Below are 14,007 nucleotides of genomic sequence, written 5' to 3'. Positions count from 1 at the left end.
GAGTTTCTACAATGGTACCATATTTTGAAATCTCTGCCTCTATCATCCAAGTAGAGTCTTCAACTAGTTGATTCTTCCACTTGACTAAATATTGGTAATATTCCTTTCCTTTGGTTCTTTTCATCAATTTCTGGTCCAACACTGCTTCAATCTCTTTAGGAACCATTTTTGGCAGTTGGTTCTCCCATCCACCAGTCTGACTAACAGTTGCATCATTCAAAATATTGTCTTCTCCTTTTAAAGGATATAAATCAACTACATTGAAGATAGGTGAAATGCCAATGTCATGAGTGTTAATTTGGCAACTCAGGGATAAATTCCCTTCATTAAACATTATTCCTCTTTTAGAGAGACCCAAAATGGCCCCTAGAAGCACTCAATTTGGTTAAGGAAAAATACATTTTTGGTGAGAAAATCCACAATGGCAGAAAATTTAAGGTCGACCTAAAGGGCTAATTAGTCCTCCTCCATTGCCTATAAATACAAGTCAAGGAGCCTCACTTGGAGACATCATCAACCATCTTGCTCTTCTCTTCTTAGATTCAATACATTTGAAATATCGCAAGGTTTCTTCACACGTGCGGGGAGGAGGAAAGACAAATTGCAGGAGGCCGAAAATCTGATCTGACCAACCTTGACCTTGCTGTTTTGGGTTAACTTTGACTTTGATCTTTTGGGAATATTTATGTCTTGATAGGCTGCATTTCTTGGCACAAAAACCAAGGCATTTTGGGCACTTTACCCTGCGCTGACTGCAAGCATTATTGCAGAGTTTCACTGTAGGGTATCTCTCTCTGTTGACTACGTTTGACAGCGTAGATTGGGACTATTTTGACCTTTGTTTGACCAACGTTGTAGGTCGAGTTTGTGGACTATTGACCAAGCTCTTGGAGAATTGATTTAACCATTGACTTTGATTGGTCAGGGCACACTTTGACTGTTATTGACAAAATTGCAAACTTTGATAGTTGACCAAAATTTACTTTTGAAGTTCATCATTGGTTGGATATTGGTTTCTCTATTTGGATAGTCAAAGGTTGACTTTGACTCATTATTTAAATTGGATTATTGTACTCTTCGTCGAACATTTTATGACAATCTAATAAGAAGAAGAATTTGAAAGGACTTTCCCCCTTGTGGGGTTTTTCCCTGGTCTTTGACCAAACTTGGCGTCTCTTGTCATTGCTTTTGTTTCTCTTATCGCTCAGTGTCATTTACTGTTCTATCTACAATTGTTATTGTTTATTGGAATATTGATTTGATTGCTAATTGAAGTTAAGAATTGGGCTAAATTAATTGTAACAACATAGAACAGTGGAAAAATAACATGGTATCAGAGCTAACGTGAAGAACAAAGCCCAAAGAGACAAAAGACAAGCAATCATATTTGAAGGAAGTTGAAGAACCCTGTTTGATTTGGACAAGATGACTACCTCTTTCTTCAAGGACAATGAGAAGCTAGGTGATTCATCAAACTTTGTTGCATGGAAGATCAGGTTAGAAGTTATATTGGATGATAATGATGTCTTGGAATATGTGCAAGGGAAGATTCCTAAGCCTCCAGAGAATGCTCTTGCTACCACCAAGTCCAAGTATAAGAAAGGTGAGATCAAAGCTAAGAAAATTATTATTGATGGTTTATAAGATCATTTACTTGTTTATGTTGGTAATTTGAAGAGGTCCAAGGATATCTATGACAAGCTTGTAGGGATGTATAAAGTCAACAACTTGAACCACATCCTCTCCTTGAAGAACAAGCTCAAAGAAATGAATATGAACAAGGGGGAATCTGTGCAATCTTACATCATGAGGGCATCTCAACTAAGAGATTAATTGCAAACTACTAGTGATGATCACTCTCCAATGTCTTCCTCTTGTATGGGAAACCTTCATTACTACCATAAGCAACAACAACAAACTCCCATCATTTGATGAGCTCATTGGTCAATGTACTCAAGAAGAAGCTAGGATGATCGCCTGTTGATTTGAAATGGGGTTTAATAACTTGTTATGCTTACAAGAACCTCCCACTCCAAAGCTTAACAAAATATATGATCTAGCTTATGTTGACAATTGCGGAATTAAGTACTTGAAACAGGTGTATGTCTTCATTTGTTTTTAACTGTTTAAGTGCTTTAAGTCGATTTGTTTCTGCTGATATTAAACACACATAACAACCATATAATGCAGAAAATAAACATCAACACATAACAACAAATTTAATCTAGGAGTTCACCCGAATATCGTGGGCTACGTCTCCTTAAGCTTTTGTCATCTTGACTTGGCTCTTTGGGATTATGGCAAAATTTCTTTTACAAGTTTCACACTTAACTCCAAAGGTTACTGAACTGAACCAATGGACTTAGAAAACCATCTATATCCTTGTCATGGTTGTCATCACTCTGCAAACAGATCTAAGGTCCCTTAGACTTGATTCCTTCAATCGGTGCATTGAGCTACCCTGAGCTTCTTGATGGCACTAACTCCTTCAGAATTCTTCAATTGTCACTGAAACCTCTTCTACTATCTCCAGCACATATCAGACATCAACAATAGACTGATCATTTGCTCAAAATGAACACTACATCCCCAAACTAGGCCTTCCTCCACAGTTGACACTGGGCTGCCTCAAACTTCCCTGTAGCATCTGGGCCTTTGGAAGTCTCCAAATGCTTCTACAAACCCCTGTAATGGATTCAGAAGGCTCATTACAGTCAGGAATGGCTGTTGGTTCGCTGAGAACGAGTACGTGTAGCTCTTGCAACTGCCTCCAACACCTGGTGGCCCTGAGCTCCAAAATCTCCCTGCATGAAAATCTCCTTGAAGATGGCTTTTTCAGTGTCTCTACACTATTCCATTGGCTTCAGAAGGATCCAATTAGCCTAGCTAGCCTCTTGTCTCACTCTCTTAGGTCGAAAACTGCTCCTGGAGTGCCTTTAGGCAGTTTCCCCTAGAGATCCTCCATTAATTTTGGTTAACTCCACTTAACTGTAGTTAACTTTGGCATAATCCGCCTTTTTTAGCGCTCTGCCAAGCTAACCGTCAGAACTGACCGTAATCGTCGGCATGCATGTGACAAGTTTCAACCGGCGGTTAGGGGATAACTCGCGTAGTTCTGGCGGTCAAGTTAACACTAGCGGTAAAACCGTTTCAATCGGTGGTTAATTCGGCATGTGAATAGTTTTCGGGACCACTGGCGGTCCCAACCCCCAAATTCGTAACGGTTACAACACAAATATAACATGTGACCCTTACCTGTTAATAAACAACATAGAGCAGAGTTGGTAGCGCGCTTGTTTGTCTTGCCAGAGGTCACGAGTTCAATTCAGTCGGACCCCAACAAAATTTTACCATACCATTCCAAGGCCACGTGGCGGCCTTCGGGCTTGCCACGTGTCAACACCTGATTGATCAACCAAAAGGAATATTCCTTGGAATATTCTTTTTTCAATATTTCCCAAAAATCAATTTATTCTTGGAAATCGCAGTTTACTAGACTTTTTCAAATTGCGATCACTTCTTCATACGGTGTTGGTTTCTCAAACCGTTCGTAGCACTGGAATCAGGAAGACGAGATCTATCCGGTCACTCAGGTTCGACACTCTTTTGAACACAAAATTTGAGCTATTATTAAGGTCCTAGATCAATATATGATCACTCCTCCCCATTGGGAATCTTTTGGACTCCAAAAGACTGATATACTGATCTGAACAATAGATGAGAGTACAACGCCCTCTTCTTTCAGCCTCCGTACACTTGCCTTGCATGGCTAGTGCCTTTGAATCAAAACTCGAAGGTAGTCAACACTTCCCTTCCTAGATGCACTTGTCCTCCTGTTAAGAACTATCTTCCTTGAACTTATTCAGAATGTACAGAAGGTAGTTGAACATCGCTTCCAAGCCATTTCCATGGCGACCTTTGCTGCTGCAAATATTCTTCAGCAGACGATATCAGAAGAAGAAAATAACTTGATGACATAAATTCTTGCTCCATCAAAAAAAAAACAAATTTCACATCATGTGAATCATCATCATGTCTTTACATCTTATGTACAAATAATCGACTAAATCACAAGCCGACAAAAAAAACATGCCTTTTCAAACATTTGACCCTTCAAGTCAAGCATGTACAAAAAGAACTTGACAATTCTTTTACAAAGATGAAACACTTCATCATTATCTCCCTTTTACAATCTTGGAGACCAAATCAACTCTTCCAAGTCGACATGACATTACATGCATGTTTAAACAAAGCAATATGATGGTCGATTGCTTTCCATCAAGTCAATTACACATACATGTTTAAATACAAGGAAATCATCAACATCCCTGTGTTCACACATACCATTCTCATGTATGTATTTGATTCTTCAACTTTCTCTTAAGCACAATCATTAGTACAAGATCCTCAATCATATGTACATTTACTTATAAAGCTGAAATGAATATAATTTTGCTGCAAGAAAGTGAGTCTACATACTCAACTTTTCCATCTTGCAACTTGCATTCCATTAGTAAAGAAAGATAGATGTGATGCATTTCTTTTCACATCAAAAGACATGTAACTTTAATTGGATAAGAACTCTAACCATTTCTTACCAATCCACACCAAAGGTGCTTCCTTTAACTGCACATCGACATCAACATGTGGATCATCCTGAAACACATCAATTATGGAAACTTCCTTTCCATTCTTGCCATACTCTTTTTCCACTTTTTTCAAATTTCATGGAAGCGTTGTTGGATTCAAAGTCCAACACCTTTCAACAATATGTCCTTGCTTATGGCAATAAGTACAACACATGTTCATCCTCTTACAGCATAATTTGCCCTATCCAATGGACCTTTGGCTTCTTGCCTCCTTTCCTTCAAAAGTTTCTAGTATGTGGCCATTCTCTTCCAACATCCAGAAACACTATGGTTAACCAAACCACAAAAGGAACATGCAATTCTTTTCCAATGCTTATGTGGAAATTTACCATGCTTAACATAATCAAAAGAAGTGTGATTGAAATCAGATTTATACCTTTCTCTTTCACCTTTATTACCTTCACGAGGAGGTGAATCAAATGAAGAAGTAGCTCCCTTTGGAACACCATCAATCCCTTCAATGTTTTTAGAGCTTTCACAACTCTCTAGTTCAAGTGCATGCTTATCACCTTCTTTCTGCAAATGATGTTTCAAACAATTGCATTCCCCAAGAATACAATCTTTACAAACTTGAGGTAGGGAACCTGAAATGAAACTCCTAGGAACTGTTTCAATTGCCTTCATGGCTGTTTTGGAACTTTCTCCATAAGATTGTCCATAGCCAAGACCCAAATACTTAGGTCTTCCCTCAACCATTATTGGCTCAACAATGCCCTGTGCATGTTTGCCCAATCCTTTTCCTTCATAGCCCATTTTTGACATCAACTTGGACCCTGTGCCTCTTGTATGTTTTTCAAAAGAACCAACATAAACTTTCTTAGAGGAAATTGAAGACAAACTAGAATTGTTTACCTCTTCTTCAAGCTGATACTTGACTAAGGCTTCTTTGGCAACAAGGAGCTGTGTCTCCAACTCATGCATCCTTTCCAGGGTCATATTTGCAATATGAAGTTGTCTCTCTATTTCCTGCAATTTGTCAGAAAGCAACTGCTTCTCTTCCTTCATGGAATTCAACTGCTCTCGAAGTCTGATGCTCTTCCTTTCATCCTCATACATTTCTCTCACCATATCCATCATGATGAACAAGCCTCGCTTCATGTCTTCATCAAAGAATCTTGTGAAAGATGAGGATTTGGAAAACTCACTTGTAGAAGTTGCCATTATAAAAATAAACAAAAAAACTTCAACAAAATTGACAAAGCTTTCAAAGAACTAATGACAAATTTCTAAACTAAATGGCAATAGAATCAAATTCTTATTCAAGCAGACTTTTGCAAACAAACCCTCGTGTGCTTTAAGGGTTTCCTTGAGGTCCTTTGGGTAAGGAGAATGCCTTCAGCCCTTCTTCCTTCTTGTCTTCTCCTGGACTTAGCTTTTCAGTAGCTTTCCCTTCATCTTTGCAAACTCAAACAATAGTCAGTTTACAAACAATCAAACAGTAGAATTTGACTATTTGAACACCTTTCAAACAAGCAATCTTTTGCTTTGTCAATTAAGCATCCTGCTTTGATACCACCTGATCTGAAATGGGGGTTTAACAACTTGTTATGCTTACAAGAACCTCCCACTCCAAATCTTAACAAAATATATGATCTAGCTTATGTTGATAATTGCAGAATTAAGTACTTGAAACAAGTTTATGTCTTCGTTTGTTTTTCACTGTTTAAGTGCTTTAAGTCGATTTGTTTCTGCTGATATTAAACACACATAACAGCCATATAATGCAGCAAATAAACATCAACACATAATAGCAAATTGAATCTAGGAGTTCACCCAAATATCGTGGGCTACGTCTCCTTAAGCTTTTGTCATCTTGACTTGGCTCTTTGGGATTATGGAAAAGTTTCTTTTACAAGTTTCACACTTAACTCCAAAGATTACTGAACTAAACCAATGGGCTTAGAAAACCATTATATCCCTATCATGGCTGTCATCACTCTGCAAACAGATCTAAGGTCCCTTAGCCTTGATTCCTTCAATCAGTGCACTGAGCTACCCTAAGCTTCTTGATGGCACTAACTCCTTCAGAATTCTTCAACTATCACTGAAACCTCTTCTACTGTCTCCATCACATATCAGACATCAACAATAGACTAATCATTTGCTCAAAATGAGCACTGCATCCCCAAACTAGGCCTTCCTCCACGGTTGGCACTGGGCTGCCTCAAACTTCCCTGTAGCATCTCGGCCTTTAGAAGTCTCCAAATGCTTCTGCAAACCCCTACAATGGATTTAGAAGACTCATTACAGTCAGGAATGACTGTTGGTTTGCTAAGAACGAGTACTGGTAGCTCCTACAACTGCCTCCAACCCCTGGTGGCCCTGAGCTCCAAAATCTCCCTGGATGAAAATCTCCTTGAAGATGGCTTCTTCAGCTTCTCTGGACTGTTCCATTGGCTTTAGAAGGCTCCAATTAGCCTAGCTAGCCTCTTGTTTCACTCTCTTAGGTCGAAAACTGCTCCTGGAGTGCCTTTAGGCAGTTTCCCCTAGAGATCCTCCACTAATTTTGGTTAACTGCACTTAACTGTAGTTAATTTTGGCATAATCCGCCTTTTTTAGCGCTCCACCAAGCTAACCGTCGGCACTAACCGTAACCGTCGGTGCGCATGTGACAAGTTTCAACCGGTGGTTAGGGGATGACCCACGTAGTTCTGGCAATCAAGTTAACGCTAGCAGTATAACCATTTCAGTCGACGATTAGTTCGACATGTGAACAGTTTTCTGGACCGCAGGCGGTCCCAACCCCCAAATCCGTAACGGTTACAACACAAATATAACATGTGACCCTTATCTGTTAAGAAATAACGTAGAGCAGAGTTGGTAGTGCGCTGGTTTGTCTTGCCAGAGGTCACGGGTTCGATTCCGTCAGATCCCAACAAAATTTTACCATACCATTCCAGGGCCACGTGGCGGCCTCTGTGCTTCCCATGTGTCAACACCCGATTGGAAAGCCAAAAGGAATATTCCTTGGAATATTCTTTTTTAATATTTCCCAAAAATATATTTATTCTTGGAAATCGCAATTTACTGGACTTTTTCAAATTGTGATAACTTCTTCATACGGTGTCGGTTTTTCGAACCGTTCACAGCACCGGAATCAGGAAGACGAGATCTATCCGGTCGCTCAAGTTCGACACTCTTTCGAACACTTTGAAATTTGAGCTATCATTAAGGTCCTGAATGAATATCTGATCACCCATGGAAGAATTCAAAAGAATGAAAAATTAAGCCATCTGCCTTTGTTGCTCAAGACAAAAAAAGAAAAGGTAGAGGAGGACCATCGTATTCAAGGAAGTCTGCTCCAGCACCCCAAGACTCTCGTAGAAGAAAACCAATAAGAGACAAGGACATGTCAAAGATTGAGTGTTATAATTGTCACAGGTTTGCCTACTATGCTCAAGATTGTCGAGAAAGGAGGGATAATCCAAGGTCAAGAAACAACAACAAGTGTGGCTTCAACAATAGTAGGTTTAACAATAGAAGAAGAAATGATCGAAGAGATGACAGAAGAAAAGATGCTCCGGATGATCGTGAAGAAGGCCATCGTCTTCAAAAGAAGTCAAGGAACTCCAGGTATGAAAGTAATGTAACTACTAGCAATCTAAGTATTCTTATTTCTGCCCTCTCTAGTTCTTCTCCTCCAGATTCATATGATAGTTGGCTAGTATATAGAAGGGCTTCTAGACACTTCTTTGAGTATAAGGAAGTCCTCTCAAATTTGTTTGAGAGGAATACAAGTTTGAAGATCATTCTTGGAGACAATACTGAATATTTTGTTAAGGGTTTTGTATCTATCACATTTGATTTGGACTTCGGGGAATTCATTCTTTTTCATGAAGTAATATATGTTATGGAACTAAAGAAGGATTTGGTATCTATTTCTGCCTTGGAAGACAAAGGGATGACAATAGCCTTTATAAGTGGAAAAGCCTTCACCTAGCCAATGGAATCTCGAATGGGATCTAGAGTTGAAGGATTCTATAGAGTCACTAGAAGACCTCTATTGGCAATAGTCCATGACACTAATCATCAAAGCAAGCTATGGCACCGAAGATTGGCACATCTACATTATGAAGCTCTTCTGAAATTGAAGAAGTTAGTCTTTAGGATTCCTGATGTTCAAGCAAGACACAATGGGGTATGTCCAGGGTGTGCCAATGGAAAGAAGACAAGGGGACCATTCCCCTCTAGCAAGAACAAGTCTGATGACATTCTCCAACTCATTCATTCTGACCTATGTGGACCTATGCCTGTGCAATCTCTTGGTGGCCATCTCTATTAAACATTTATTGATGATTTCTCCAAGAAGACATGAATATACTATTTGAAGCATAAGAATGAGGTCTTTGATATGTTCAAGGAATTCAAGGCATTGATCGAAAATCAAACAGGGAAGAAAATCAAGGTCCTCAAGTCTAACAATGGTGGAGAATACATTTCGAATGTGTTCATAGACTTTTGCAAGAAGGAAGGCATAAAGAAGGAGACTATTGTGCTTTATAATCTCGAACAAAATGGAGTGGCTGAGAGAAAGAATAGGTCCATTTTGGAAGCTTCCCGTGTTATGCAGAGAAGCAACAAATACAACGATATATGTTCAAAACAGGGTCCCTCATCAAGCTCTGGACAACAAGACTCCTGAAGAAGTATTTACAGGTGTGAAATCTGTGAAATTTTCACTATTGTAGCAACTAGAAATTATTCTTCTACCTGAATATTAGTATGTGTAGTTTGTTTGCTATTACGACAAACAATGAATAAAGTCACTACTACAATTTTCACCAAAGATAAAAATGCACTGTGGAAATAAAACTGGCACTGAGAAAATTGAGCGCACACAATAAAAATGACAACGTTATTTTTGGACAAATGTCCCCAGAAAATCCCAATGTGGAAAAACCGGTGAAACAGCTAAGGGTTTATATTATTATGCAACAATTATGGAGTACAGCTGGTTGCCTAAACTGGCAAGCCCCTTTTGAGAAAACACTGGCAAAATTCATGAGGAAATTTTTTCCCTTCTCCACAAGCGATCTAGCAGCAATCCGACCACTCAAACTGGCTATCCAAGAACCCTGTGCAAGCCTTTGCATAGATTTTGCATAGTCCTCTACTACCACTGCTCATAACTGCCTCGAATCTGCTTTTGACATTGTTGTTTCTCTGGAAGTGATCCTCTGGCCCTCTAGAAAATTATCTCGGTCTCTTGCAACTGAATCAACCTCCTTCTGAGCTTAATCGAACTACCTCTACTAGTGCTCTGTGTAGGCCCCTATGCAGCCCCTTCTGTGGACTAGCCTCTGGCACTCCGGCAAACTAGCACTGGAAATGTTGGATTCTCCTACTCCAAAATTTTGTTGCCCCTCTGCTATACAATCTCTGCCTCGAATTCTTCCCTGCGTTGAATCTCTATTCTCTGGGAAATTCGATCCGCCTTTCACATGATGTATCTATCTCCATCCCCATCGACCTGCTCTTATAATCTCTCGTTGGTGAACCAACAATTATGATTAGATCTCCAACAATGACCAAGATCATCTCAAACTCAATCGATGTGAGTTTCTAGAGCATTCTCGCCTTTCCTTAATTAATTGTCATTAATTAACCAATTTTCCTAAGTTACATTTAGGAAAAATTTAAATGATGGTTAATTAATTTAATTAAGGCGTTTCACAAGATTATCTCGCGAAACCTTTTCTAGGTTTTGAAGATCTCGTGTTCTTAGCCTCTCTAACACAGGTCGAGAATATAACACTCATTTGATGCTACAAAAACTAACAAAGCCCGACATTTGATATCTTAGGACATTTGGTTGCCCCGTATATTTCCATGTGCCGAAGGACAAGAGAAACAAGCTGGAAACCACAAGAAGGAAAGGTACGTTTGTTGGGTACTGTGAAAATTCTAAAGCATTTGGATTATATATTCTTGGTCAAAGGAAGATTGAGTTTAGCAGGGACGTAACATTCGATGAAGATGTTGCCCTTGGAAAAGCAAGGGACCTTCCCCCGCCTCCTCCTGAGAAGAAGAGTGATGATATCGATCTGCTAGAAGGTTCTTTTGTGCCTAAATCTGAGAAGGACATTATTGATGATTATGTGGAGCCCTTGGGTCCTTTGGACCCTCCTCGTAGTGATCGTCCTACCATGAAGAGACCATTGTGGCTTCAAGATACATTACAAGATGCCAAGAGAAATATCCCTCCCAGAGGAACCATTAGAGAGAGCACGAAGCCATGTCTGTATCAGGCATATGTTGTTGCCATGAGTACGATGTAAAAATTCCTTGAAATGCAGCAACTAGAAATAATTCTTCTAACTGATAAATTAATTATGCAACTTCTTTGTTTATGACAATATAACGAATTATTCACATTGCAATTTCTTCACCATAAAAAATATTGCGGAAGAAAAAAATAGGCACTGAGAAATGCTAGCATACATACATAAAACTAACAATTATTTTTGGACAATTGTCCTTAGAAAAGCCCAACGCGGGAAAATCGGTGCAGCAATTGAGGGCTTTATTAATATGCAGCAGCAGAAATTCTAAGTACTATAAAATGACACCAAAATGGCGTTTCTATCTGAGAGAAACACTGAAAAAAATATCTAAGGGAATTTACCCTCCTCCTCGAGCATTCCCCCAGCAAGCTAAACGTCAAAAACTAGCTCTCCCAACCCTTGCGCAGGCCCCTTTGCGTTGCCTCTATGCTGCATTTGTGCAAAGCCTACACGCACTAGCTGGAAACGGCCTCTGAAGATGATGTCATGCCTGTTGTTGACTCTGGAAGTGATTCTCCCGACCTCCTAGAAATTTTCCCAACCACTAGAAGCTGAATCGACCTCACTTATGGTTGAATCGAACTGCTCAATTGAGGCTCTGTGCAGCCCCTACGTAGCCTCCTGGAGAAATAATACGCCCTCCTCTCACTGCCTATTCGAAACTGGAAACTCCTCTGGAATACTGCTATACTACCCTTCTGCCACCTGCTACTCGATCTCATTGTTGAATCACTTGCCACTGGTAAATCGAACTGCCTTGATCACTAGGTATCTGTAATTGGTGTATACTCCATCTACCCATCGACCTCCTCTCATAATCTCTAGTTGGGACTCCAACGGCCAAGATTAAAACTTAATCGATGGAGGAGATCATCTCCAAGTTGATACGTGTGAGTTTCTAGAAAATTCTCACCTTTCTCAATTAATTACTATTAACTAACCAATTTTCCTAAGTTAGACTTAGGAAAATTTAAATGATGGTCAATTAATTTAATTAAGCTATCTCTAGATGGAATTTCCAGAAAATATTTCTGGGTTTTGGAGAACTCCTGTGTTTTATCCTCTCCACAAAGTTTCGAGACTAGAACACCATCCGATGGTATAAAAACTACCACTCCCAAGCATTAGTACATGATAGCAATCATCAAAGTGAGCTATGGCACCGAAGGTTTGATCATCTTCACTATGAAGCCCTGCCCAAGTAAGGAGGATGGTTTCTGTGTTGATTTGGGGTAGCATCGGATGTGCTCTAGGCCTCAAATTTTTCAAGGAGGCTTAGGCACATTTATTCCAAAGAAACCAGAAAGTGTTTTGGGAAATTCCACCAAGAAACAGTTTTACTAAAATAACTAATATTTTTTAATGGGCCCCTAAGTCTAAACTTGGGAAATTAAAAATATTAATGGGTATTAATCTAATTGTGGGTGTAACTTCTAGAAGAAGACGAGGATCAAGCTAAAATGATCTTAGTCATTGATTAGCTTTTAATCTGGATCATTGAATGTCAACAAGAACATTATTTAAGGAAGCTTGAGGGTCATTTGGAAGACACATCGAGAGATCACAAGATTGAATTTCTGAAGTGAGAAGTTCTCTGGAGGAAATTTTGATCGCGTAGATTTCTTGCAGTTGAGGGGCAGAGATAGCATTCGAAGAGAGATATTTTCTCAGCGAGAGAATCATCAGCAGAGAGAGGCAGAAAGTGATCAAACAACTCTCATGCAAAGGTTGGCGCAGGGCCACGCAGAGGCAGCGCAGAGGGTGAGAAAGAGTTTGAAATTTTGCTGCAGAGTCAATTTCAGAAGCCGGGAGCCAGGGCGTGAGATCGGGAGGTTGAGAGTAGTGACTTCGGGCAACAAATAGATCAGTTCGTTGGGTGACACAGTGCATAGAGGGGTTGACGCAGGGACTGTGTGAGGACTGCGCAGAGGCAGCGTAGGGCCTACCAGAGGCACCTCATCCAATGACTAGATCAGTGGGGATTTTTCTCAGTGATTGTGTGAGGTAATCTCACAAATCTTTCTGCCAGTATTTCTCTCTTTGTAACTGAATAATCCGTGAGGTATTCAGAGATGTATTCAGAATTTGCTATTGCTTAATAATAATAAACCCTCAAATCTGTTGCACCAATTTTCCCGCATTGGATTTTTCCGGGGACATTTGTCCAAAAATAATGATGTTATTGTGTTGTATTTTCTTTCTTGCTCAGTCTCTTGTTTCCATATATAAATTAATTATGTGAAGGTTGCAGCGTATGTATTTCAATATTTGTCATAGGAAACTACAAATAACTTGTTCATGTAAATCTAACAAGTAGGAGAAATATCATCGGTTGCTGCAGTAGGGATTCTGGTTTAGGAATTTTCACATGGTATCAAAGCTGCAAGTGGACCAAGAAGAGTAGTGCCAGAGAACCTAGCGCTGAGCAGAAAAGGAAAATCGATTAGTTACAGGAGGCAGCAGTTCGAAACCCGAGAGGGTTTGCGCAATTCTTAGCCGGAGGACTAAACTTTGGAGGTAGTCTCTCTCTGAGTGAGTCGACGGAGAGAAGGGCTTCCAGATCGAGTTTTTGTCCGGGGCAGAGGGAGCAACACAGAAGCCTCGGCGTGAAGAGAGCTGGTGGGACGTAGATTTTTCTGTAAGTAATTTGTTGGGCAGAAAATCGTCAGAAGAGATGGGAGAAGCACAGTTGAGGGAATTTCTGCCTCAGAGAATTCCTAGCCAAGGAATTTGAATTCTCTAGAGCTGAGTAGCAGCAAGGGGCAGCAATTTTACTAGCTCCAACAGGGAGTGTGTAGGCTAGCTCAGCAGCAACGCAAAGGAAAGAGGAGATTTTCGACATTTCTTGCAGAAATGGCAATTAGTGGCTTGAGGGAGCAAGAATATCGTTCCTTCTAGATGAGCATGCCCTCAAGACATACGTCGACAGCGTGATGGATGTCCCTACAGATGTGTGAAAATTCTATCACTGCAACATCTGATTTACTTTGCCTACTTATTTTCAATAAGTTATTTATGAAATTCCTTCAATAAACATTAAAATAAATTCTACTGCAGATATCACACCATAATAC

General features: G+C 39.8%; 1 protein-coding gene across 2 annotated transcripts in view; it reads right to left on the bottom strand.

The window, feature by feature from the left end:
- LOC149145621 (LEC14B homolog) overlaps positions 1 to 14,007 on the bottom strand; it is a 308,684-nt gene that overhangs the window by 10,287 nt on the left and 284,390 nt on the right. The window lies entirely within an intron of this gene.

The sequence above is a fragment of the Pinus tabuliformis genome, chromosome X, assembly GCF_031772625.1.
Source record: "Pinus tabuliformis cultivar Carrire ecotype Pingquan chromosome X, CPIR1, whole genome shotgun sequence".
Classification (NCBI taxonomy): Eukaryota; Viridiplantae; Streptophyta; class Pinopsida; order Pinales; family Pinaceae; genus Pinus; species Pinus tabuliformis.
Note: the sequence above shows the minus strand (reverse complement) of the source record. Positions and strands in the feature narration are given on the sequence as shown.